This window comes from Callithrix jacchus, chromosome 6 (genome assembly GCF_049354715.1).
Source record: "Callithrix jacchus isolate 240 chromosome 6, calJac240_pri, whole genome shotgun sequence".
NCBI lineage: Eukaryota > Metazoa > Chordata > Mammalia > Primates > Cebidae > Callithrix > Callithrix jacchus.
This window is the reverse complement of record NC_133507.1, coordinates 144,628,260-144,655,590: the sequence shown is the minus strand read 5'-3', so window position 1 is coordinate 144,655,590 and position 27,331 is coordinate 144,628,260. Positions and strand designations below refer to the sequence as shown.

The following is a 27,331-nucleotide window of genomic DNA, read 5'->3' as shown; positions in this document are numbered from 1 at the left end:
AACTTTTTATTTCATCTCATTTAATTCTCACAAAACCCAATTTCAAATAGATTGTGCCCAAAGGCACTTAACAGCTAGGAGGTAAAGCAGGATTTTAACCTACATGTCTCTCCCAAGGCACGTCCAAACTTTTTAATGCCCCTACACTCTCTTACTAAACTTTATGGTTAATACCTTATTGTTGGGGGAGGGAGGAAGTGTCCTTTAATACACTACTTTTGAGATTCTCCTTTCCACAAAAGTGACAGTCATACACATTCTACAGAGACTGAAAAACTCCCAGATGAATGACGCAAATCACGTGTTATGAAATAGGAAACCAGGGTCAAGAAGGGCAGAAAGAACTATTTCCTACCCAGAATTAGTCTCTCAGAGTTGTAATGGAAAGTGTAACCAGTGACTATTATTTACTATCACGAAGGAGTTTCTTTAGAGGGGCACCCTGGTTCTCATGAACGTGTTCACTTCTCCGGCATTCAAGGCTAAAAGCATAATAAAAATACATAGCTAGTTCAAGGGAATGGTTTTAAAACATTCACTTACTATATATCCTGCTGCCTCCCTCCCCCAAAAAAAGTAGACCTGAAAGTAGGAAAGTTGTTTTAAATTCTTACAAATATCGACAGACAGACTAACTCATTATGTAATACAGTGGTTCTTACTGTATTTTGTAAAAACGAAGAATTCTTCCTTTCCAAATCCCCAAAAACTAACACAATCTTTCAACAACCTCAAAGATTTCAACTATGACCACGTAGTTTCAATGCAGGACATCGCAATGACAACAGGCTGAACTCAAGATCATTAGTCCATACAAGCACCTCTTTATTACAAAAATAAAATTGCCAAAAATATTCTGTACAGGAAATAATTAAAAACATTATTAGAAGATTCAGTCATATTACTACCTGGATTAGATAAACTTCCAATTTACAACTAGGAAGTTTTATGAGGAAATAATATAATTTGGTATTTTCTTTTTAAGAAAACTATTAGGCCTGTATTTATTTTAACCTCAGAAAATGAAATTTTGACATAAAAGACATATATTGAAATGGAGGAACGGAGGAACATGTATTATAGTAAGTCTTTCCCATGAATAGATTTAAATTAAAAAGCAGTTTAACAAAGCCAACTTTTTAAGTTTCAGTTATTCAGTGTAATTTTAAAACTGTTTCAGTCCTATTTTTATGATAGCAGAAATAACGGTAGTACTATTGAGTACTCTCCTTGAACTGTAAATACACCTCTTGATTTCCCCAAAACTGATCGAGACCCATTATTTCTTTAAAAAACCGTTTTTATTCCCTCTTCTAGATAAGAATTCATCGAAAACAGAAATCAGACAAGGGAATATACATCTTTCTCAGTTTGACACACAACAGGGATATTAAAAGCATATACACACATGCATATGTGCATAAACACATACACTAGACCAGACTGAGCTCTACTGTAATTACTATGAGACCTTGAGCAGGTATATGCAAAATATATTTGGGAATATATATGCATACTGGGAGTATATGCAAATATTCCCAAATCCAAACTGCAGAACACTTCTGGTCCAAGCATTTCGGACAAGAAATACTCAATCTGTACCAGTATTTCTCTGTATCATTACTTTTTATACCCTGCTGATTCTAAAGATACGAAAGTCCATTCAACCTTAATCTTAAGAACAGCTTAGGCCATGGAGCCTGAGTAAGTTTGACACTGTTCAGCCACTTACTAAATGTCACTTTAGGTAAACTACATTTCTAAGCCTCACATAAAGGTGAAGAATATCTGCATTATTAGGTTATCGTGGGGATTAAACAGTACATGTAAAGTATATAAGGGCGTGCCTCATAAGCAATATTCAAATCTCAGCTGCTATTTTCATCATTACTAATATATGTTTACTAGATTTAAGGTTTTAAGGTTAGAAGAGGCTGAGATCATACGTTCATCCATCAAGTCCCTTATAACATAAAATAACTGTAAGCAAAAAGAGTAATAGTAATTCTTAGCACGTCTTGTATTTGGAATTGATACTGTTCCATTTAGCATCCCCAGCTAGCTAGTCAGTTTTGGAGATCTCTCTCCATAAGCTTCAAAGAGATGATTACAAATTTATTTTTGTTTAAGATAATACATTAAAAATACTTGTTCCTGTGTCCAGTACTTCATGCTCTTTCTGTTATAACCAAAATAACTAAGTTTTCTCCATGCAGAAGTATAACTTCTTATATTAGAATTTTGCTCAAGCTTGATGCATTAAAAGGGAACAAAGAGAAATGACATGTTTTGTCGCCGTGATATTAGACTAATGAAAGGGCAGAGAAACTAGACCCTAGAAGCCCCAGTCACTAGCATTATTTTAATAATATTTAACAGTTATAGGTTAAAATTGGCCAAGAATTAAATGCCTTGACCATATTAGGACAATACTGAATAGGATTCTTTACTCTTTTAGTGCTACTCCTATTTCTTCCAGCCGTTTCCTACAAAATGATTAATGAGAAAGTCAGCTATATAAATATTTCAGGCAAACATGAACTATTAGATTACCTAATGACATCGACCTGGCTCATCGATATTTGAGGATCTTAGTAATTCCAACTCAATCCAGCTATACTACATTTAGCATGACATAAACCTGTACCAAGGAGAGTGAACAGACAGCCTAATTTTTAAGCAAAAGTTATGTTCATTGGATTAACAAATTCACTTTTAAATATACCTCTTTTTGGCCAGGTGCAATGGCTCATGCCTGTAATTCCAGCACTTTGGATGGTCAAAGTGGGCAGATCACTTGAGGCCAGGAGTTCAAGACCAGCCTGGCCACATGGTGAAACCCCATCTCTACTAAAAATACAAAAATTAGACAGGTGTGGTGGTACACACCTGTAATCCCAGCTACTCGGGAGGCTGAGGCACAAGAATCACCTGAGCCTGAGAGGCAAAGGTTACAGCGAGCTGAGATCGCACCACTGTACCTCAGCCTGGGCAACAGAGCAAGACTCTGTCTCAAAAATAAATAAATAAACAAACCTCTCTTCCCCCCGCCCCCCGGGGTGAAATAAAAAAGAAAACTCAAAGGCCAGAGGAAAAACATAACAGTTCCAAACATACAAAAAAAACTTAGCAACAGTAAATATAACGAACAAAGTATTCATATTTGAGAGAAGACAGCTCTTCTGGTTATGTATAAGCTTCGAGTACATAAAAGAATTAAAGTTTCTAAAGACTTTCAAGATGATTTTAAAATGCTTATTCCACTTATAAGAGCTACAATAGCTTAGAATAATGTTATAAACTAAGTCTACCCAGAATATGTTTTCTTTAATTTAAATGATTTATAGATAATTCAGTAAGATTACTTAGATGTTTCCTTTTCTCTTCCTCCATTTCCCTTCCGACCCTCAAAAGCCCAGTTTCTTATCTGTATTTTGCATGGACCAGCTAAAAAAACAAGGCAAATAACATATAATTAGAACTTATGAGTATGTTGTAGAAATATACAGAATAAATTACCTGCATCACAACTAACATATCACCTTCATTTGTACTGTGCAAATGTTAAGTAGCTAAAAATAAGGTTTAAATATGCAATTACTTCCTTTAGTCAATAGTCTTGTGTTGTATTCAAATATGATTCACTTTTGTATTTTTAAATTATTTAAATGAAGTATTTGCTTCTTCCTACAAATTCCCAATTATTTTACCACTAAAAAACCTTTTCCTGAAGATCAACAGTTGTCTTCCCTCTCATCACCTCCATTCTCTGGTGTTATTTCCTGGCCTCTGCAGCTGTTCTGCAAGTGCTCAAAAACCAGATTACATTTAAAAACCGGAAGACGGCCAGGCACAGTGACTCACACCTGTAATCCCAGCATTTTGGGAAACTGAGGCGGATGGATCACTTGAGCTTGGGAGTTCGAGACCAGCCTGATCAACATGGAGAAACCTCATCTCTACTAAAAATACAAAATTAACCGGGCGTGGTGGCACATGCCTGTAACCCCAGCTACTCGGGAGGCTGAGGCAGAAGAATTGATTGAACCTGGGAGGTGGCAGTTGCAGTGAGCCAAGATCAGGCCATTGCACTCCAGCCTGCCTGGGCAATAAGAGTGAAAACTCTACCTCAAAAAAAAAAAAAAAAAAAAACAAGACACAGCAAAAAGGGAATCTACCTTAAGTAGCTATGAGAAATATTTGGCCCCTCTTAAAACACATTTTCCTCTTAAACCAAGAGAGGAGTAAACTTTCTGCTGTCTCCATCTCCTTCCATACTTCTCATCTAGGTCGCTTTCACATACAAATCAAAATTTGCTTCCCTAGATTTTTAAGAAGTTTAAAATATTTCAATCCAACAACTGCACAAACGACACGTATAAATGTGAATTAACTTCCATCTTTACATTATCTCTTAAATCACAGGACTTCTGAGCATGAGCAATTTCCAGATGTGAAAGGATTGAGTTCTAAGTTTCAGGATTCAAGACACTGGGTTTCCTAAGTAGTTCATGACATTTCCTTTACTTCAGCACAGCTAACCTATATAACACGACTATGAGTCTTGTTCCCCTTTTTAGGCAACATTATGACAAAGTTACCTTTGTCACAGTACCATATCACCTTCATTTGTCACAGTATCATATCACCATAGTGCTTCCTCCCCTGCGCTGCCCTCCCAAATCAGTTTCTGACATCCTTTTCCCTCCTCAAATGTCCTAAGTACCCTAATGAGCACAAGTAAATGCACTGAAGCTCCAAAACCACTTCTTCATCTACCCAAACCTAGCTGATCCTCTATAAAGGCAACAGTAATTACAGTCATTTCTGTAAATGTCTTTCTATTTAAAATCTATCATTTAATATCCCATAATTATCTTTGTAATTTCAATTTTATTGTATATCTACTAAACTCCTTTGATGCATTCTTAGCTAAGAATTCAAAGTCTGGGGTTCCCATAACCCATTAACTACTAAAAGAAATCTACAGAGGAGTTCCGTGTTACAATGGGTTTAATTAGTCACTTCAAAAGCACTGGGCGTGTGGGCACGGTGGCTCACGCCTATAATCCCAGCACTATGGGAGGCTGAGGCGAGCAGATCACCTGAAGTCAAAAGTTCAAGAGCAGCCTGGCCAACATGGTGAAACCCGATTTCTACTAAAAATATAAAAAATTAGCTGGGCATGGTGGCAAACACCTATAATCCCAGCTACTCAGGAGGCTCAGGCAGAAGAATGGCTTGAACTCAGGAGGTGGAGGTTGTAGTGAGCCAAGAACGTACCATGCACTCCAGCCTGGGCCACAGAGTGAGACTCTGTCTCAAAAAAAGAAAAAAAAAAAGACTCTTAATTTGATCGTGTATATCCCTCAAAGAGACTCAGGCACAGACATGTCTGAAACAAAGTAAAGTGTACTATTCAAGTGAATAAAGTATATTCCTTTGTCCATCACACCTACTTCATTAAAAGATGGCAATCTGGGATATACAAAGGGTCTGGAAAGACACACTTCATGAAAATAAGGGATATCCCTACTAAAAGAACCAGGGTAACAGAGAAGCTTCCTGTTTACTTAGATGCTCCTACGCTGCTTACAGTTTTTAATAATAAACATATTACTTGTATGATATCTTTTTAAAATCAGTTAAAAACGTCAAGATTAGTAAATTCAACTTACATAAAAAAGACTTTGAAATGAGATTCTGAAAAAGAAGATGTCAACCATCATGATTCTAACGGATAAAATGCTTACTGCCTTTATGTCATCAAAGTACTTTGCCAACCTTAGAGCAGTCCTACTCAATTTTTTTTCATTTCATCCAATGCTAAAAACCTTCAAGTCACTTCGATCCTTCAATTTTTGCCCAAAAATTTCATAAACGCTAATTCACTTCAGATGCCACAGAAAGAATAAAATTTTGCTATATTTCTTATGCCTCATGACAACTATAGTAACCACACAGAACCTTCTATAGGTTGACAAAAAGTCTTTGAAACTACAACCTCTACTAAAATGTCCAGTTAGAAATTTACAGTAACATTAACACAAATTTTAAATGACCATCACTTATTGAAATGGTAGTAAGTCTAATTCACGCTAAACTATAAAAAATAAAGAGGCTACTGAGTTCAAATCCCTTGCAGATACTTGGTGAAATTCAAGTTAAGGAAAAGAAGCTGGACAATATTGCTTAACAACATAGTTTAATGTCCTAATGGATTTATATGGAATTAAAGTAAGTAAGAAACTATCTTCTATAACTTTCATAATTCTACAATCATAAAATAAGAATTACAATTTTTTTGGTCATTTTAGACGTAATTGGTTTTAACTTAATAGATTTTACACCAAATAAACCTATTGTAATAAAAAATTAAATATTTTACCAGTTGACAATGGTAGGAGGTACTAGGTGCTTTGAAGATACGCGCTCTGTGTCAAAACCTGTCAAAACAAACATAAAAAACACAAGCATGACTACTCATAGTCCGGTTAATCAGAGCCGAATGCCAACTTTTTCCTGGAGATATTTTACTTCTAAACCTCACATGAAAAATTCTGGTGAGTTTTTCTGGAAACACCAATCTATCACACTAGCAAATCACATTTTATTATGTAACTTTTCTTCAAAAACATATAGTATACACACTACACAGCTATAAGAATGGTCAAAACCCAAAACACTAACGCCACCAAATGTTTGCAAGGATGTGGAGCATCTCTCACTCATTGCTGGTGGGAATGCAAAATGGTACAGCCATGATGGAAGTTTGACAACGTCATGTAAAACTCAACATACTCCTAATAAATGATCCAGCAACCAGAGTGCTCACTATTTACCCAAAAGAGTTGAAAAGATGTCTACAAAAAAACCTGCACATGAATGGTCACAGCAGCTTGATTCATAATTGCCAAAAGTTGAAAGCAATTGACATATCCTTCAATAAAGTAATGGATAAATAAACTGTGGTACATCCAGACAATGGGAAATGAGTCAGTGTTAAAAAGAAATGAGCTATCAAGCCATGACAAGATACGGAGGAAACTTAAACACATATTACAAAGTTAAAGAAGATAATCTGAAAATGCTATGTACTGTATGATTCCAACTATATGACATTTTGGAAAGGCAAAACTATGGAGATGGTAAAAGGATCCATGGTTGCCAGAGATTAGGAGACAGAGAGGGATGAATAGGGCAGAGTACACAGGGCTTTTAGGGCAGTAAAGCTATTCTATATGTACTATAATGGTAAATACACGTCACCATACATTTGTTAAAACCTACAGAAGGTATAATACCAAGAGTAAGCCCTAATGTAAACTATGGACTCTGGGTGATAATGATGTATCAATGTAGGCTTATCAATTATAACCAATGCAGCACTCTGGGGGGGAGGTAGGGAGATGTTGATAAAGAGGGAAGCTATGCCTGTGTATGGGAAGGGGTATATGAGAAATCTCTGTACCTTCCTCTTAATTTTGTTGTATACCTAAAACTGCTCTAAAATTAAAATCTATTTTAAAAAATAAGGTATTTACAAAAGTCAAAAAACGTACTATAAAGGCTGAGTTCATTTACTCATGATGATGATAAAGAATAATAATTAAGATGTATACATGGTGATGTTAATATATTGTTTATAAAAACACTTTTAAATTTTATTTTAATGATTTTCTCTATCTGTGAAGCAAATAGTTAGTAGTCATTATATAGTCATTTTTAAGAATACATAAACAAGTAGAGCTAAAAGCTAAGTTTTTGAATCATTTAACATACCACTGCCTCATTAACTTTTAATTCATTACTAATTTTTGTAAAAAAGGACGGACCTTGCAGCCATAAAAAAGAATGAGTTCAGGTCCTTTGCAGGGATTCAGGTCCTTTGCAGGGACATGGATGAAACTGGAAGCCACCATTCTCAGCAAACTAACACAGGAACAGAAAACCAAACACCACATGTTCTCACTCATAAGTGGGAGTTGAACAATGAGAACACACGGACACAGGGAGGTAAACATCACAAACCAGGGCCTGTCAGAGGATGGGGGCAAGGGGAGGGAGAACTTTAGGACAAATACCTAATGCATGAGGGGCTTAAAACCTAGATGATGGGGCCAGGAGCGGTGGCTCAAGCCTGTAATCCCAGCACTTTGGGAGGCCGAGACGGGTGGATAACGAGGTCAAGAGATTGAGACCATCCTGGTCAACATGGTGAAACCCCGTCTCTACTAAAAATACAAAAAATTAGCTGGGCGTGGTGGCACGTGCCTGTAATCCCGGCTACTCAGGAGGCTGAGGCAGGAGAATTGCCTGAACCTAGGAGGCAGAGGTTGCGGTGAGCCGAGATCGCACCATTGCACTCCAGCCTGGGTAACAAGAGCGAAACTCCGTCTCAAAAAAAAAAAAAAAAAAAAAAAACCTAGATGATGGGTTGAAAGGTGTAGCAAACCAACATGGCACATGTATATCTATGTGACAAACCTGTAAGTTCTGAACATGTATCCCAGAACTTAAAGTAAAATAATAAATAAATAAATAAAAATTTAAAAAGAAAGCCAGGAACAGTGGCTCACTCCTGTAATCCCAGCACTTTGGGAGGCGGAGGTGGGTGGATCACCTGAGGTCAGGAGTTCATGACGAACAGCCTGACCAATACAGTGAAACCCCATCTCCATTAAAATTACAAAAATTAGCTGGATGTGGTGGCGTGTGCCTGTAGTCCCAGCTACTCTGGAGGCTGAGGCAGGAGAATTGCTTGAACCCCAGAAGTGGAGGTTACAGAGAGCCGAGATAGTAGCACTGCACTCTAGCCTGGGCAACAGAGCAAGACTACATCTCCCAAAAACAAACAAGCAAACAAACAAAAAAAGGCAGATCTTAAACTCAGATATATCTGGGTTCAAAATGCCTGCTGTTTCTTATTAGCTATGACTGTAAACAAGGTCATTCATCTGTTCATCCAGGGGGGAAATAACTTAGAAATCGCCTTATTATTAAAAATTCCTTGTGCCAGTTTCCTCACATGTAAATGAGAACAGTGCCATAAATAAATAATTCACATCCATATTTTTAGAATTTCTATAAATAAAAAAGAATAAGAGAAAGCAGACTATGTATATTAACAGAAAATTCCACATTGTTTATTAACTATTAAAAATGGTCAACCTCATTAATTATCAAGAAAATGCAAATTAAAACAGTATCATTTCCCCCATTAAATTTTTTTGAAAAAAAAATCGCAAGTGTTGGCAAGGACACAGGAAACAAGATAGCTCTTGACGTTCTTAGGGAAGTACAACCAGTTTGGAGAGCAATTTGGCAGCATCTAACAAAAGCTGAAAATGTAGACTCCTATGACCCAGCAAACCCTTTGGAGAAATATGCCCTGGAGAAACTCTGGCACAGGTGCATACTTACTTTACCTTGCTTTGTTTTGTTAGTTAAATGGCCCAAGGTGACAAGTCCTACCAGGTATTTAATTGGCCCTCAATAAATGTTAATCTCTTCAACAAATATTTATTAAATGCCTTAGTCACTCCAAACCTGACACTTTGCATTCTGAGAATGACACCATTAATACTGAAAAAAAAATTCCCAGTCAGTGGCAGGGCCTGACAAATCACTTTAACATGGCAAACTATGAAAAGTGCAACCACTGCATTAGGAAAACAGGCAAACGCAGCCTGTTTTCTAGAATAGGGAAGATAAGGTCAAGGAAATCACTATAAACTGAGTTGATGCATGTATTTTTGTTCAAGCAGACAATAACTGCAGGTAGTAATAACAAGTTATGTGTAAAAGCAAGGGGAAGTATACAAGAAAAGAGAAATTTCAGAAGACTCTAAATAGTTGTAGTAAGCTGAAAAAAGGACCTCAAGGGTATCAGGCCCTAGTCCCTAGAGTCTGCAAATGTGACCTTATTTGGAAAAAGACCCTAGATTACCCAGTGGCCCCTAAATGCCCTCACAAATGTCCTTATAGAGAGGCAGAAGGAGATTTGACACACACGAAGGAGACGGTGATATGAAGATGAAGCAGAGAGATTTGAAGATGCTGGCCTGAAAGATTGGACTGATAGAAGGACTTGAAGATGCTGGTCTGTAAGATTGGACTGATAAGAGGAAACGCCAGAAGCCACTAGAAGCTGAAAGAGGCAAGGAACAGGTTCTTCCCTGGGGCCTTCAAAGCTCTGCTTTAATTTCAGCCCAGCAACACCGACTGGAACTTCTGGTTTCTATTAACATTAACAGAATAAATTTCTGTTGTTTTAAGCCACTCAATCTGTGGTGACTTGCTACAGCAGTCCTAAAAAACAAATGTCTCACTGCTGCTGTGAATGTACACTGCACTGAGTGGTGGAAACATTATCCAGGTCTCTTAAAAGTCTTGTAACTTTTATTAGCAGGGGGATGACATACTCGGACCTCTGTTTAATAATACTAAACCTGGTGCCATGTTGAGAATTTATTTGTGGAAAAAGAAACTAGAAACAGGAAAAACATTTCAAAATTCAAAATCCAGACAGAAGATAAAGTTCTTAATCACCAGATATTCATGAAAAACCATCACTATCAAAGAAAGAGAAAAAACAGCAGAGAAAAGGCACCTGAGTGGAAACAGACAATGCAGGAAATGTGAAAAATGTGTAAATATGTCTACGTATTATTCTCAAAAGCATAAGAGAGGCTATTGCCATCTATGAAACAAGAATGGGATGCTATATACTAATAGAAGGAATAAAAATAAGAAAAAGCTCTTTGAAATAAATAGCAGCTGAAATTCAAGAGTCAATACAAGTGTCAGAAAATGAGGTTGAGACTCTTTCCCAGATAAAGAAAAGCAAAAGGGGGTAGAATGTAGAAAATTTGATTCTCATTTTCAAAAAAAAAAAGTGTTAAATTAATCCAAGAGATTCAAGTTCTACTACAAGGAGTTCCAGAAATAAAAAGAAATGAGAAAAAAGAGGCAGAAATTCCTGAAGCATTCTGCAATATTATATCCCAGAGCTGATGGATACTAGTCTTCAGTTTGAAAGAGCTGGGCAGATGAATATGGGAAAAAAATAACTGACTTCTAGACCTACAGCCATGTAAATTCTCAAAGTGGAGAGTGTAAGAATATCCTAAAATCCTCCTAAAAAAACAGAAAGCAGGCCACTGCAGGGTCCAGCCCCGCAGGGTCTAGTGAGCGTTCTTTTGTGTGCGGAGACAACAGAGAGCAGGAAAAAAAGACACAAGACACAGAGATAAGAGAAGAATTCAGCTGGGCCCAGGGGACCACTTCTACCAAGGCATGGAGTCCAGTGGTGGCCAGGAATACCTGGAGGTGCTGATATTTATTGTATATAAGGCAGGAGGGCAGGGCCAGGAGAGTGACTCATCTGACATGATTGGTAGGGTCAAGGAAATCACATACTTAAAATACAGGGGGCCACGTGGGTACAGCATAGGGGGCCCCTCCCTATAAGGTAGCAGGCACATACGTCAGTATCTTTCTATGCACTTATCAGAAAGATCAAAGGCTTTTAGGATTCCTCTTATTCTTACTTCTCACAACTTCTAAGAACTTAAAAAGAGCATCAGGTGGGAAAGTGGAATATGAAAGTGGACAAGGATGTGACCACTGGAGCACAACACCACAGCACTTAAGCCTCTGGATGTCTGTGGGCTGGCCTGGTTCACGTCAGGCCTTCCTCAAGAGTCGGGCAAAGCAGTGTTCTGTGAACTCCCCAGTGAAAGGGAAACTTCACGGCCTGCTAAGTAACTGGCTCCTTCCCAGGTGCTGGCACTACCATAAAGCTCTTACTCTCACTTCCTATCACTTCTCACAATGTCCCTTCAGATCCTAATTATATTTCCACCCGATTATGTCCATACTATAAGACTAAAATGATTATATGCTATAATACTAAAGCAAAAATTAATGAAGAATCATGATTTAATAAGATTGATTATATAATTATGTGATTGTTTCTACATCTATTTGGTGTCATTGCTATAACTAAGTAATAAGTAAATACATTTGTTATCATTGCTGTATCTAAGTAATATATTTGGTATCATTGCTGTATCTAAGTAATCAGTTATTTATTATGTTGGGACAGATTGTGCCTTCAGTCTATTGACTTGGCACCTGGGCAACTTTCTTCCCACAGGCTACTTACAAATAAGGTGATCCTATAAATGATCAACAAACAAGGATACATTTCAAAGTAAAGGAGGTACTATTAAAAAGAGTGCTTTGGAGGTATTCAAGACAAATCAGGATATATGGTCACCCATCCTATAAGGCAGGAATCCCCAACCCCCGGGCCGCAGACCTGACAGGAAATGAGCAGCAGCAGGTGAGCAAGCATTACTGCCTCCTGTCAGAACAGTAGCTGCATTAGATTCTCACGGGAGCAGGAACTGCACCTGCAAGAGTTCTAGGTTGTACGCTCCTTATGAGAATCTAATGACTAATGTAATGACTGATGATCTGAGGTGGAGCAGTTTTATCCCAAAACCATCCCCCTGCCTCCCCAACTCCCATCTACAGAAAAATTATCTTCCTCAAAACTGAGTCCCTGGTGCCAAAAAAGTTGGAGACCAAGTGTTACAAAGGAATACCAGCATCAGATGTCTCAGAAACACAGGAAGGTAGGCAGCTATGAACAATGCCTTAAAAGCTTTGAGAGAGGCTGGGCACTATGGCTCACGCCTGTAATCCCAACACTTTGGGAGGCCAAGACAGGCAGATCATGAGGCAGGAGATAAAGACCATCTTGGCTAAAATGGTGAAACCCTGCCTCTACTAAAAATCAGCTGGGCGTGGTGACAAGTGTCTGTAATCCCAGCTACTTCAGAGGCTGAGGCAGGAGAATCGACTGAACTCGGGAGGCACAAATTGCCGTGAGCCAAGATCATACCACTGCACTCCAGCCTGGTAACAGAACAAGACTGCATCTCAAAAAAAAAAAAAAAAAAAAAAACAGTTTTGAGGGAAACTTTTAACCTAGAATTCTACTTTCAGCTAATTTTCCGATCAACTGCAAGTAAAATAAAGAAATTTTCGGACTTGCAAAAACTTAGAAAATTTACATTCCACAAATACATTTTGCTAAGAAATTACTTTAAAAAGTCCTCGACCATGTGCATATATTCCTTTAAGTTTTAAAACAATTTTTTAAGCCAAAATGATCTGAAATTTTGTAACCTAGTTTATAAGAGCTAATATAATGCTGATTCCAAAACCTGGCTTACCATGTAGGACAATCTAATGTGTATGAGGAAAAACTCCTATTAAAATGTCAGCACATCAAATCCAGCTGAGTTAAACGAATGATATACCATAACCAAGCATGGTTTGTTTACTCTTGAGTGCAAAGATGCTACCCCCATTAGAATTCTTCATTACTACCATTCTCTATATTTAACAGGCTAAGTAGGAAGGGAAAGGTGTGAGCATCACAGTATATCTTAAGTATCTAGGAAAAGTGAAGCCAGGCATGGTGGCTCATACCTGTAATCCCAGCACTTTTGGGAGGCTGAGGTGGGTGGACCACCTGAGGTCAGGAATTCGTGACCAGCCTGGCCAACATGGTGAAACCCTGTCTCTACTAAAAATACAAAATAGCTGGGCATGGTGGCACATGCCTGTAATCTGAGCTACTTTGGAGGCTAAGGCAGGCAAATCACTTGAACTCAGGAAGCGGAGGTTGCAGTGAACCAAGATCGCACCATTGCACTCCAGGCTGGGCAACAAGAGCAAATCTGCATCTCGGGTGGGTGGGGGGTGCGGGGGTGAATATCAGCTATTAACTTTAAAGAAACATCTTATTCATAAACAAAACCACTTAACCTTAAAACCAGTGTATTTATTAGAAATCAACACTAAACACCACACTGAAAAGCAACTTCCATCCAAGTAAGTAACAACAAGGCCAACTACGATCATAATTACTATACATTAAGAAGGCTCTAACTCTATGCTGTACAATGTGGTAACCACTAGCTACAAGTGCCACTGCGCACTTGAAACGTGGCTAGTCCAAACTGAGATGTGCTCTAAGTGTAAAATACACATGGGATTCCAAAGACCTAGCAGTAAAAAAAGAACGTAAATCAGTTCATTAATAAATTTTATATTGAATATATATACTGAAATAAGATTTTGGATCAATTACATTAAATAAAATGTATTAAAATCAATTGCCTACCAAAAATTTTAAACCACATATATGGCTCAATTTATGGCTCTCAATACATTTCTTCTGAACAGCACTGCACTTCAGCCAATGCAATAAAAAAAAAAATGAGCAGTATGAACACTGAAAAAGAAAGCATAGAATCATCATTGTGTGCAGATAAGTGGCTGTCTGACAAGAAAATCTGAAGGAATCATTTGAAAAATATCCAATCAGAGGGAAAATTCACAAAGATAACTGGATACCAGGTAAATAATAAAAATTGATAGTTTTTTCTTACATACTATTAATCACCAGTTAGAAACTGAAATGGAAATATAGTCACAACAGCAAAAGCAACTTTAAAATACTTCATGCAATATAACATTCATATTTACATATGTGTGTCTATGTGTGTAAAATGATACTGACAGACACCAAAAACTCTAAATATATGAAAAGACAGACTTGTTCCTGGGTAGAAAGGATAAAGGTAATTCTGCCAAAATTAACCCATAAACCAAATGCAATCCCAATTACAATCCTACTAGAATCTGTCTTAGTGTTTGTTTTGTATGGTTATGTGATATATTAACTCTAACATTTATCTGGAAGAAAAAATTTTTTGAGAAACAGCATATTTAATGCATATTTGCCCTATCAAAACAAACACTAATAGTTTTAATACAGAATTTAAAAAACAGAAATAGTCATGGGACTTTTGTATGTGGCAGTAGTGACACCACTGATTTCAGATCAGTGGGTAAAAAATTATCCAGTAAGTTGCACAGCATCGAAGAAAAATTGTAACTGAGGTACCAGCTGGATTAAGTCCTGGAAAGATGAGAAGCAGATCTCTGAAGCAAACAACCAGCCTAGTAATACCTCTCTTCCACAGCTCCCATATTCCATTAAAAAAAAAAAAAAAAGGTTTATTATTGGCCTTTATTCTGATTCTAAAATAGTCTCCAATGATGTTAACCCACAGTCCACATTGCCTGGCCTGCGACTGTTGGGAAGGGAAGCATTGGCTCTGTTTCACATACCTGATTCCATTCTGTTCCCATCTCCAACCTCGCAGAGTATGGCAAATGTGGGCATTCACAGGTATTCATCAGACCTACAACCAATGAGGCCTGTATCAAAAATATAAATGCGTTGGTCCAATCATATTCTCTCCAAAACTTGGAATGGGGTATGGAATTGGAGAGACAGAAGCACCTAAGAGGGCTGTCAAAATAAACTCATCCTTCAAGATTCAGGATGGGTATATGTACCCACAGACAGAGCCAAATCAATCCCTCCAGGTTCTGATTCCTCCTCCACTCCTGCCTAATGCAGAGGCATGAATGAGCACAGAGTGAGTAATCACAAGTAGCCCGAGATCGCTGGATGACAGGAAATACGGGGGGAGTTAGCAAAAAAAATGCTGTAGATAGGATGAGATAGGTTTTCAAGGAAAGCATTTCACTAAATTTGCTTTTCACTTTTTAATTTTTTTTTTTTTTGAGAGTGTGTGTGTCTGTTCCCCCAGGCTGGAGTAAAGTGACACCATATCAGCTCACTGCATAGGTTTTCAAGGAAAGCATCTAACTAAATCTGCTTTCTTTTATTTTTTAATTTTTTTTTTTTTTTTTTTTTTTTTTTGAGACAGAGTTTCGCTCTTGTTACCCAGGCTGGAGTGCAATGGCGCAATCTTGGCTCACCGCAACCTCCGCCTCCTGGGTTCAGGCAATTCTCCTGCCTCAGCCTCCTGAGTAGCTGGGATTACAGGCACCTGTCATCATATCCGGCTAATTTTTGTATTTTCTGTAGGGATGGGGTTACACCATGTTGGTCTGGTCTCGTACTCCTGACCTCAGGTGACCCACCCCACCTCAGCCTCCCAAAATGCTGGGATTACAGGTGTGAGTCACTGCACCTGGTCCTAAATTTGTTTTTTTAGAATGATTACTTGGGTCAACACAGAAAATAAACCAGAAGGGATTCCAGGTGTGTGGCTATTACAACAGCCCAAGTGATGAAGGGCAGAATTTAAGGCAGCAGACTCAGAAGAAACAGGATCAACTGCGGAGGCTTCTCTGAGGGAAAACAGTAGGACCTGTCGGGTAGGATGTATAGAGTAAGGACTCTGAAAATTAGCGTCTACATTTCCAGAATGAAAGAATGGTGGCATGTGATGAGGAATACAAGAAGAACAGACACAAATATGAGTGCGTGAGTATAGGCCTGGATGTTAAGTTCATGGGAAAGACCAGAAGAGAGACTCAGTATATTGTTAGAAATACAGGGCTGGGGCTCCAAAGAGCTGAAGAGGCATATATCACAGTCACCACTGACTCTATTCAGAACACAGAATTCCTCAGAAACAGTATATTCAGTTGCAGGATAAAGGATTAAGGGCAGATGCCAGAAGAACCAACAAGAAAGGTAGAGGAACAGGAAACAGTGCCCTAGAAGCCAAAGACAAACACAAAGGTTGATGAGGGTGTTGTCAGGAGTGTCAACAAGGCTGCAGAGAAGGCGACAAGCAGCAATGACATTAAAGTACAGCAAGCAGTTGGCCTGGCCTAAAGCAATCCATCACGTTCCTGCCTTCATAATCACATAAATTTTTAAAATTACATTAGCATATATTACTCAACCAACTAACTCAAATATGTTATTCAAGTACATATTTATTAACAGAAAGTCTATTCTTTGGGAATTCCTGAGCTCCCATTAATAAGTATATACTGGTTATTCTGATGTGAGATTGTTGGCCTTCCAAAAATTTTGTGGTAACATGTTCAAATCTTTCAACTCAATTTAGTAAATGCTTACTCAGTATCTCAGGTCCATTACTGTCTTAGGTGGCAGGGATGCAGAGACTGATTCATTCATTCATTCAACAAATGTGAGTGTCTCCTACATGCTGGGCACTGGGTGTGCAGTAGTGAATAAAACACAGAATCTTTTTTCTAGTGGAAGAATAAATTAAACCTACTCTCACTGAAGGAGCTCAAAAGAAACACATTATGTTCTTGACTTATCTAAGAAAGATAGCAAATATAATTATTTCATAAAGCTATTTGAAATTAATAACAAGAAACAAAAACTGTAATCACCTGTAGTTAACATGCCTGAATTCTGGCATCATATAATATAAACAAACTTTATTAACTTAAACACACAGACATACAGTCAGCTCCCAATTACCTATGGGTAAATTATCCATGTATCAAGGGCAATTCCCAAATAGTGACTCACAATTCTGGGTAGTGTCCCATCGAAATTTCTAGCAGGTAATCCTGTAACACATGATGAAGTATAAGAACATACAGGCATTACATATCACTATGTACACCATTCTCCCCAGAAGCATCAATGCAAAACACAAAAACTGTTACATGCCTACAGAATCCTTCTAGAAGTAAGTATTTATAAAGGTATAAGTGTATCTAATAAAAACAACAAACGCCAATACAGGTGTTTCTCACCTTAAAAGTAAATCTAGGACTGTAATATGCTTTTCATTCTCAATATAGAAGTTCAGATTGACATAAACAGGCCCTGCATATTCAACTGACTCTGCCCTAATGGAACTTCCCATTTGGGTAGTCACGTACCTCACCTCCTCATTACAAGGAAAATCACAAAGCTAACTTTTAAAGAACACCCTCTAAACAATCTAAGTACAAAACTATCCCTTAAGTACAAAACTCCAAAACTACTCTATATGTGTGTGTGTGTGTGTGTGTGTGTGTGTGTGTGTGTGTGTGTGTGTCTATATATTTTTTTTCTTTTTTTTAATTGAACTTTAGGTTTGGGGTTACATGTGAAGAACATGCAAGATTGTTGCCTATTCCACCAACTCTTTCCCTACAATCCTTTGACCCATCCAGACCTTCAATCCCCTTGATCTCTCCTCCTCTGGCCTGATCTCTATTGTTAATTGTATAAAACACCCTTTCAGTTCCCCAAGCATTCCCCATGTATATTCTTATCCCATGACTTTATACTTGTATGTCCCCTGGGTCCCATCTCCAATCCCCTCCTGATTCAGAAAAACTATGTTCTATCCAGAAATAAAGAAATATAGATTTTTGATTGAACTCTCTCCATCTATTTTTACCTCCATCCTTTTTCTCCCCTCTTCCATCAAGGCTGGGTTAGATGTCCTTCCTCTGAGCTTCCAAAACACTTTAGGCATACCATTATCATAACTTACTACAACTGCATTTTAACTTTACTTTTCTGTCTCCCTACAATAGACTGTGAGCTTCTTAAAGCAAGGACTCTTTTTTTTCTCTGCTTTCCTAGAATCTAGCAGAGTACGTGATACATAGCAAGTATGCATAAATGTATATTTTATAAATACTATTTTATATTCTATAATTTAAATAGGCATAAAGAAAATATTTTAAAGCCATAAAGTAAATATTTAAAGCCATAACAGCCAGGTATGGTGGCTCCCACCTATAATCCCAGGCTGGTCTCAAACTCTTGTGCTCAAGTGATCTTCCCTTCTCAGCCTCCCAAAGTGCTGGGATTATAGGCATGAGCCACTGCACCTGGCCAAGAAATTTTTTTTAATTATATAAAACAGTATTAGTATGAAACACCTTTCTTCTGGTTTTCGATATATACATGCAAATACAAGACAAGGCACGCCTGTAGTCCCAGTACTTTGGGAGGCCGAGGCGGGTGGATCACAAGGTCAAGAGATTGAGACCATCCTGGTCAACATGGTGAAACCCCGTCTCTACTAAAAATACGAAAAATTAGCTGGGCATAGTGGTGCACACCTGTAATCCCAGCTACTCAGGAGGCTGAGGCAGGAGAATCGCCTGAACCTGGGAGGAGGTTGCAATGAGCCAAGACTGTCACTGCACTCCAGCCTGGGTGATAAGAGTGAGACTCCATCTCAAAAAATAAAAATAAAAAAAATATATGCAAGTACAGGTGCAATGCAAGACACACTCAAACTAAAGGGCACAGAAATAAGTACAACCTCTCTGGAAAGCATAATTTTGCAATTTTTAGTAAAAGCCTTTAAATTTTTCATACCTTTTTAACCAAACAATTCCACTTCTGTGAATATTTAATGAAGAAAAATAAATTTACTTGAGAATTTCTATTTGCTATTTATAATGAGGGTAATAGAAACATGCAACTCTCTGTCATGTAGTAATTATGAAATGATAAAATACATTATGTACATATAGTAGATTATTATACAACCACTAAAAATATTTTCAAAAACATTCAATAACAGGGGAACTGCTCATGATACAATAAATGAGAAGTAGGTTAAATATTAAATACACACAATATATTTCCACCTTTGTTAACATACACACAAATAGGCATCAGGATTGAAAGCACCTCAGCACTGGCTATATCTGAAATGTAGAACTAACGCTTTTATGTATTCTCCAAATTTTCTCATCAAACATACATTCTTAGAAGAAAACTTTAAAGCAAATATATAAATTCATTATATATAATTTCTACAAATTTATGTAGCAACAATATTGACAGGCCTGAAACACTAGGTCAATTTATGATCTTTTAAACAGGACTGAATAGTAATCTTAGAGAAGACACTTAAAATATTTCTTTTCAAAACATACATTATGAAATATTATCCAATCTAGCTGAAAAGTTTCCCATTGGCCTTAATAGGAGAACAATACCAAAACTGACACAATACAGGATCAGGTATATTGTTATATATATTTATAGATGCTTTAATACTGCTGAAGATAATTTTGGTAAATTGTAACATTCCTAATCATATAATTCAAACCATAAAAAGGTAATTATTTCTGAATTTTCTAATAATAAAATTTAAACTTTTTGTGGTAACTGAGGACCAAAAACGGGTACTGACTTGACATAGATATTGCTAACTAGTTGGCACAGTCGAGTCTCCAAGTTCCCTCATCTTCCCAGTCTACTCTCAATGGATGGCTTGGAAGAGACGGCTTTATTTTTATTCCTGTCCTATGATGCATGCTGTGACCCATTTACTTTTGCACCCAGCTTCATCTCAGAGGACCTCTGGACAAACTCCTGCCCCTCCGGCCTTCCTGTAAATTTTCCCCAAAGCCAAGTCTCCACCCCACCCCACACTGCTTCAAGCCTCTGTCTAGAAAGCAGTGCAGTCGCCCCACCACCACACTGCCATCCCTGTTCCCCTAGATCAGCTGGATGCCACTTCCTCAGACAAGCCTCTCAACACAGCCTACTCCGGTTCCCCACCCTTGGCACCCTATAACTTTGCCTTCACAGGACCTACTGCAGTTCTAATTAAATAATTACTTATGGAACTGCTTAATGTTCATCTTCCCACTCTATGTACCAGGGAAGGCCCATATTTGTCTTATTCATCACTATTCTTGGTGTCCACTAGCAACGTGCCTGGTGGGAGCATCCATCACATGAATGGACGAACAGACAGAGGAATGACAGATGTTAAGAATAATAATTTATTTAAATTTTCCTAAGATAGTTTTATTTTCTTTCAACAAAAAACATGCCATTGTCAGCTGGGCATGGTGGCTCACACCTGTAATGTCAGCACTTTGGGAGGCCAAGGTAGGCAGACACCTGAGGTCAGGAGTTCAAGACCAGCCTGGCCAACATGGTGAAACCTCGTATCTACAAAAAATACAAAAAAAATTAGCTGGGTGTGGTGGTATGCCTGAAATCCCAGCTACTCGGGAGGCTAAAGCAAGAGAATCACTTGAACCCAGGAGGCAGAAGTTGCAGTGAGCCAAGATCGTGCCACTGGAGCAAAACTCCATCACAAAAAAAAAAAAAAAGGTAATTGTCTTAGTTCTATATTACCTATTTTATAACCTTCGGTACACCTATATACTAAATTATGAACTTTTCCCTATTGAGCATTAGCCCTACTTAAGTTTTTCCTTGGAATTATACACCTTTTTTATGGCGACTATTATGTTCACCAAAAACAAGGGGTGGAAGGAATGCCACAAGAGCAGCAATGCCACAGATAAAGCTGAGAAGCAAAAAAAAAAAAAAAAAAACCACATCTGTCATCCCAAAGGAACAAGGTTTCTATCATAGAAAACTAATTCAAGCCTTAAAAATGAACAGAATGAGAATAGGCGGTTAGTAACCCCACAACCCCTCACCCACTAGACCTGCTCTCCCACCCCATCTTGGCCACCAACTCCCTTGTGGCTTCTCTTGACCCCGAAAACCTGGTCCCAGGGAGCAAGGTTTCTGTGACAACCATGTCTTTCCTGGAGGACTCCTGAGCACTTGCTGTCCTAGAGCCCTAAAACACGACAGCGCTTTGCAGATTCACTGCATTTTCTTCACTCCTACCCACAAGGCTGCCAGCTGGAGAGTGTCACAGCCAGGACCAATGCCACACATTTGCGGGACCCAGCCTTGGCTGAGGCCTGCTGAGACAATGCCTACTGGCCCCTAGTGATAAGCACTTTATGCATCTTTCACTGACTTCTCACCTCATTCTACAAACATCTAAGTCCAGAACTTTGTTCACTCTCCTCCACTCCCTGATCTAATCATCGCCTTGATGACCCTTCATCTGGCTTTCTTTGCGTAGGGCCCAGGTATATTGATTCGCATTTGACTCCTGTCACTTGGCAGAATTCAACTGTATTCGTAAGTACCCCTCTATTTCTAGTCCCCTCTCCCTCCTCCATCAATGCATCCTGCATCCACACTGCCAGTGTGACACTGTCACTCCCTTATAACCCATATTTCACATCAATCCTCTCTTCAAGAGTCTCAACTCCCTCCTTATTGTCCAAAAGAAAATATAAAGGAAGGAATAAAAAAAATTTTTTAAAAAATTCCAAACTCCTCTGCCAAGCACTTAGGGCTCTCCACAACTTGAAGTCAGCTCACTTTTAAACTCTCACCTTCCAACTCTCTACTTCACACACTACATCACAAATCAGTTCCATCCACCTCTCTGCCTCCCTTACCTGTCCTCTCTGCTTTTGCTCACTTTGCCCTGTTAGTTCTACCTGGATGTCCTTTATTCTTCTGCATATATCCTAAGTCTATTTATCTCTTCACATCTAAATTGATTAGGTATTCTTTGAGATCCAAACCCCCACTGGCCCCAACCCAAGCCTGAACTTTATCCATCCACTGACCCCTAAGGGCCCTTATAGTGCTCATTTTCTTTTTTAATTATTTGTTAAACTATTGTACATCTCAATATAGAATGCCCATAAGCTCTAACATCAGAGAAACCGTCTGCCTCATCTGTCACTCCATCTATTTACTGCCCACTGCCTCTGAGATGGTTTACATGAGAATCTTGTTTATTGAGATGTCAAAAGAGGAAGAGACTCATGCAAATATCCCAGTGAATTCCATGTAGTAAACACACAAATGAACACAAGGAGAAATGCACAAAGCTAACTGATAAATCATCAAAGACACCTAAGAAATAAATATGACACAGGTAACAAAAATCCTGAGACAAGTAAAAGAAAGAGGGTGAAACGGAGGTAAAAAAGAACAGAGATGAAGAAGCAGATCCTTCTTCATCCCCCAAAAGCAAGAAAAGATTACAGACCAAAAAAAAAAAACAAAAAAACAGAAGTCCAGAGAGACTAAATGGCACAGACAATGCCACATCACCAGTCCCAACAGCAGGGTTACAAACAACTCAGGCAAGACCTTCAATGCTCCTCCTGCAACAACTCAGAGACCACTCAATTCTCTTCATTTGCTAGCTGCTAGTTCTCCCTACCTATTCCTAGAAGCTTTAATTCATTCAACAACTATTTTCTGAGTTGAATCAATAAATAAATGAGGTTATGGTAGGTCTCGTTTCTGCCCTCCCATGGGATGTGATTTATCCTCACAGCTTCCTTAGACCTCCTAAGCAGATGATGGATTCGTTTTATTTGTCAATCCTGTTCTTCCAAACTCCACTGCTCCTGGACATGCTCCTGGACATCCTATGTGAATACCTTCCTCACAACTCTTTCTTCAAATCCAACGTCAGTCTCACTTTTCTCAGCTGACCATTCCCTGGCTACTTTGACAAAGCATGACCTCTCTAGCCACTATACTGCTCATTTAACTTTTACAACATCCCCTCAGTAACCTCATATGGCCTAAAAACTCTTGTCCTTACAGAATTAATATTTCCTAGTCCCTTTAAATGATGTTTATCTTTATTAATATAATAGGTTCACTCACGCACTGAATTCAGAGTGTCTTGTTACCATTTACGAAAAAACTACTTATGAAGGGCAGAGAAGGGACAAAGAGGAAGAAAAGAAGAATATACATGGGGGAAAAAAATTACAAGACAGGGAAGCCAGATAGATAAAGGAAGCAACTAACATAAGTCTTGATAACCTTGTGAGTTAAGAACTGAAATCTTTATGTTACAGAAATGGAAACGGAAAGCTGAGAAAGGCTAAGTCACTAGCTCAAATTTACCTATCCAGCTTTACATACATGGATGCCAATGGTGCCTTCTCCACTGAACACAAGGTTGATGATATAGGATAATATACTTAGAAACACCATCTGAATCATTATCAGGGTCATATTACAAAAGATATTTCAAACTAACAAGAGTATACCCTTGTTAATTATTTGAGAATTTCACCATCTCAACCCACTTTCAAAATGCTTTATACATATTTCAAAAAAATTGAAACAGGATAAAAACTAAATTTTTTTTTTCTTTCCTGAAACGAAGTCTCCCTCTGTCGCTCAGGCTGGAGTGCAATGATGCCATCTCGGCTCACTGCGACATCTACCTCCTGGGTTCAAGAGATTCTCCTGCCTCAGCCTCCCGAGCAGCTGGGATTACAGGCACCCACCACCACAACCAGCTAATTTGTATTTTTAGTAGAGAAGGGATTTCGCCTTACTGGCCAGGCTGGACTCAAACTCCTGACCTCAGGTGATCCACCCACCTCAGCCTCCCAAAGTGCTGGGATTACAGGCATGAGCCACTGCACCTGGCCAAATCCTAAATTATTGTTATGAAAATAAAATAAAATCTAGTTAATGTCCCTCAACTTGCAGTTTACTACTGTTTACAGTATCTCTTCCCAATCTCCACTCACAAATAGTTATAACACATCAGACATTTCCTGAGGCATAGATGTGTGAAAATAATGCTGCAAAAGAGAAGGTAACAACACAAACTGAATAGACTTAGAAAATACTGCATACTCCAACAATAAATAAAACTAATACAAATAGTTAACATGTGTTGAATAATGACTATGCCAGACACCTCATTTGAATCTCACAACAATCTATGGGTAGGTTTCTATCGTTATTTCTATTTTACAGTTGAAGAAATTGAGACATAGTAATCAAATATGCTGCCCAAAGACACACAGCTAAAAAGTAGAGCCAGGATTTAAATCCAAGCAATCTTAACTCTGAGCCTATGTTCCTACCTAGTAAACTACAATGAAAAAAAGTACACTACATTTAGAGGGAAACATTTAAAGAAAACAAACACTGAAATACAGAACTAGCTAAATCATATGTACATTAACACAGAAACAGTTCCCAAGAGAAAGAGTACATGTGAATTATCCCTACATTCATGCATGGAATTAGAAGTAAAATAATATGTATCTGTAAAATATCTACTAAGATATTCCTATATTTTAAGATATTTTTATTATTTAAAAAAAAGCAAAGGAAGTTAAATAAAGGTTACTAAAACGAGTCTTGGAAGAAAAGTGCCCATTATAGTTTTACACTGTAAGTATTATGGACAAAGAAATGTACCTTAGGTCAAATGATGAAAAGATTATAGGATAGCAAAAACAAGAATGAAAAGAAGAAAAAGGAGCACAGGCTAACTACAGTGCCAAAAATTAAAATTGACGAAGATTTGTGTTTAATAATATTTATGGTAATAATGTTTGTAGTAACAAAAAAATGGAAACAGCCTAAATGCCTATCAACAGAGCAAAGAGGAAATAAAAGTGGTATAGACCTAAAATGAAGTAACATGTTGCAGTAAAAATAAATGACATAAATTGACGTGAACCCACACTGATGAACTGAGTTGAAACTCAATTCATGAAACCACACTGATAAGTGACTTTGAGTGGAAGTAAAAGGAAAAAAAAGTATGTTGAACAAGAGTATATATAGTACCATCTATATAAACTTTAAGAATATACAAAGCAATACTATATACTGTCTAAGGAAATACATATGTGTAATAAAACTGTAGAATAATACACAGGAATAATAAACACCAAATTCAGAGCAGTAGTTAACAGTAAGATCTGGGAGAAAGGAATGGGTTTAAGTGGATTAAATTTTATGAAATACTTTTCAAACAGACAGAAAATATGTCTATATATTAGTCAAAAGACAGAAAAGAAAATGAAATTAGCAGATTAGGGGATCCCAAATTCCTTTATATTCGAATCTAAAAAGTCAATGATAACAACTCCTGCGAAGAAACGTTAAAGGGGAAAGTATCCTGAAGGACTTTCTTTAAGTCCACAAAGAAAATTTAAGGCCAGGCATGGTGGCTTACGCTTATAATCCCAGCACTCTGGGAGGCCAACACGGGTCAGGAGTTCGAGACCAAACTGAGCAACATGGTGAAACCCCATCTCTACTAAAAATACAAAAAATAGCCAGGCATGGTGACGGGCACCTGTAATCCCAGCTACTCAGGAGGCTGAGGCAGAAGAATCACTTGAACCCAGGAGGCAGAGGTTGCAGTGTGCTGAGATCCTGCTACTGAACTCCAGCCTGAGAAACAGAGCAAGACTCTGTCTCAAAAAAAAAAAAAGAAGAAAAACTAGTTAAGTTCTATTTCCTTATGATTTCCCCCTGTATTTAAAAAATAAAAACTTGAGTTTTATTTGGGGCAGCAACTTTGTGTGATTAAAACACATATAAAATTGCCCCTAAATGTCATCATAGCTCCTTTTCCTATATAATCATGCCTTCGGAGGTTAATTATGAACTTCAAGTGAACTGTCACTCCAGAGAAGAGATGCAGCCCCCAGGTTAAGAACATGGACTCTGGAACCAAACTGCCTGGCATGAAATCCAGCACACACTTAGCACACATTTGCACAACACACTTAAGTTCCTTTGTGCTTCAGTTTCCTCAACTGCAAATATAAGAATGATAAAAGAACCTATTTCATAAGGTTGAATGAGATGAAAATTAGAACAGCACCTGGCCACAGTTTACTATAAAGGTATCAGCTATTATCCTTATTCCAAAGACCTTCACCTTGCTAAATCCAATGGATGGTTCTCAATTCTTCTCCCATAGGAGCATTCCACAGTACTGACTCATCGACCTTGGGGGACATCAGCTTCTCTCCTTTCCAAGCTCAACCTCCTCTACCTGGCTCCATCCCAGACCTCCTTCTGTTCTTACTCTACAGCCTCCCCTTGGCAGTCTGACCCATGCCTGTGGTTTCAGCTCTTGCCTCTACATGGAGGGCTTCAAAATGGTAAATGGCCACCCCAATCCTGAGCACTAAGACAGCACCTCAATGGAGACCTCAAAGGCAGCTCCAACTGAACACTTCCAAAATTGAACTCGTGCTCTTTCCATATCAAGAACCTAGTTCTCTACCAGTAAGTCCCAGCTCAGTGAATAGCACACAAACCCCTTGGGCTGCATAGGTCTGAAATCTAGTAACCACTTGACACCTCTTTCTCCCACTCCATATACTATTTAGCATCATATCCTGACAATTTTATATCTCCATTTTCTCAATATTTTTTTATCATATATGGCTCTTAAGAGGATCAAATGAGCCAACATAGGCTAATACTTTGAAAAAATTTTTAAAAAACCTTAAATTTGTGTATTCGTTTTTATTAATTGAAATCTCTTTGAAAGCAGGAACTTTGGCAAGTTCATCTTTTTTATTTATTCCACATGGTGCCCCCAGGACGATGTTTTGCATGCAGATGGCCATTAAGTAAATATATTGCAATGTATTATTTATATTGGTTTCATACATGTTCAACTGAGACATTTATGTATTTTTAACAATCTATAGTTCCCCATCCAGCCATCAAAAACTGATCTCCTAAGAGATGAGACTTTTAAGTTAAATGACCCTGTGAAGTGTAAACTACAATGGATACTTTTGATAATGATGATGCTGCTTATTTTAAAAGCCTATC

General features: G+C 38.1%; 1 protein-coding gene across 3 annotated transcripts in view; it reads right to left on the bottom strand.

Annotated features, from left to right (window-relative positions):
- ACSL3 (acyl-CoA synthetase long chain family member 3) overlaps window positions 1-27,331 on the bottom strand; it is a 75,384-nt gene that overhangs the window by 45,489 nt on the left and 2,564 nt on the right. For all 3 annotated transcript variants that reach the window (XM_078328688.1, XM_078328686.1, XM_008999571.5), the window contains exon 2: window positions 6,389-6,446. The gene's annotated coding sequence lies outside the window, so the exon portion shown is untranslated. The remainder of the gene's footprint in view (window positions 1-6,388; window positions 6,447-27,331) is intronic.